This window comes from Humulus lupulus, chromosome X, assembly GCF_963169125.1.
Source record: "Humulus lupulus chromosome X, drHumLupu1.1, whole genome shotgun sequence".
Taxonomy (NCBI): Eukaryota; Viridiplantae; Streptophyta; class Magnoliopsida; order Rosales; family Cannabaceae; genus Humulus; species Humulus lupulus.
The window spans coordinates 19,504,217-19,506,249 of NC_084802.1; positions in this window are offsets into that span (position 1 = coordinate 19,504,217).

Consider the following 2,033-nt stretch of genomic DNA (forward strand, 5'->3'; position numbering starts at 1 on the left):
AAGCTGAGACTTAGTTGAACACGTAACAACACTTATAGATTGTATAAATTTAACCTATAGTTTAAGAATATTAATTATAACATATGATTTGATTAATGTAACTGATTATAAAGATGTCATTTATTATAGTATAAGGTTTAGATAGAACTAATAAGATCACGACACTTGTCGTGTGCATGTTTATTAAGGATTTAAGTATTTTGATGAATAGATTTATTATTAAAGATCTAGAAGCTCTAGAACCTTCCAGCAGCTTTAAGATCGTATTATGACTCAGTCAAAGTTGTTTATCCAATTCAAATTAAACTGATAAAGTGTAATTACGTGTCTAATATATCAACGTATGCTGATATATTGCCACACGGGAGATACGAAAAACACGTTAACTTCGCACAAATGAAACCACGAGCACTCGGGACATAAGTCCAGGCGATATATCGCCTATGGTGGGCGATATATCGGCCCTAGGACCACATTTTCAAACGTTGTAGAAACTGAGCTTGATTCATCCCTTAACCTCTTGACTTGCCTTTGAACGTTTTTGACTGAGTCTTAAGCACCTGTTGAACGAATATTCAAATATTTTTCAATTAATATTCATTATTTTACTCAAGCTAAAAGGAGATATTCTTACTCCTTGAACTCTATAAATAGGACCTAGTACCTAGCCATTTTTCTCCTTCTTCAAACTGTGTTCAGAGCCTTCAAGCTGCTAGGGTTACTATAGAGTGATACACTTGGGTTTGGGGTAAAAGCTTTATAATCTTAAGCTTTATAAACACTTTGGAAGTGATTTATAGTGTGTTTTTTATATCAAGTTGTAGATCGGTTCTAGTACATCTGAAGGTATTCCTATTCTTAAGTTCATTTCTATATGGTTCTTTAGTTTTCTTTACTCAAATCCTAACTTGTTGTTTTCGATTCTTAGTTTGGTATTTAAGTTCCTTGAACATAAGGTTTCTTTTCGGTAAGCTTTTTCTTGGTGGTGTAGTTCTCTTCTTTATCATCTCTTTTCTTTAGAAATACTCACCAGTCTTGTTGTTGGTTTTAGGAGTGTTCCAAATCTCATCCTTGTTCTCAAATATGCCGGTGTTGGTAAGGAAAATAGGATAGTTTTTGTATGCTTATATGTTATGATATGTTTATTTTATAATATGTTATGATATATATGAATATGTCTTTGGGGCTCATAGTTGCTTAGCTAGCAAACCTCAATGTATTTTGAGGCTCATAGTTGCTTAGCTAGCAAACCCCAATGTTTTTATGTTGCTTGGGGCTCATACTTGCTTAGCTAGCAAACCTCAATGTAAATTGAGGCTCATAGTTGCTTAGCTAGCAAACCCCAATGTTTACCATGGACATGGGTTAGAGTTGTGATATATGTTTTTATATAGTCTTATGTTTATGTTTTATGTTATATGATTGATTAGTAGATTTTCCTTGCTAGGCATTAGGCTCACTCCTTTATTTTTAATGTGATGCAGGAAAATAGATATGGTGGCAGAAGGATTCTTGGTGTAATGCCCAAAATTTCCTAATGAGATTTAGGACCTTGATTAGGAGACCGGGAGGGCCATAATTGATTTATTATGTTATTTAATAATTATATGCATGTTTACGTGAATTGTATTATTATATGATGGTGAATGCATGCATATGGGAGTATTTATTATTATAAGGGTATTTTGGTAATTTGGCCACTGTGGGCGTAATTGTATATTTTGGGTGCATGGTTGTGATTAATTAATATAGCCACATTATAAGGTGGATTGGTTCGAGCTAATCGGCATGAGACAATCATGAGATGTAAGTGTTCGGTCTAGTCATAACGGGTTTAAGTTCGGGGCTCGGGGTGAGTCTCGGGGTCATTTTGATGACTAGAACATTACCGAGAATAAAAAGATAATAGGATATGATTTATTTGTATTTGAGAATATTGAGAATAATGGGAATTGGATGGTGTTAATTATAATTAACGAGATAGGCGGGAAATGACGATTTTACCCTTGGGATTCTTTGGAAGCCTTTATTTG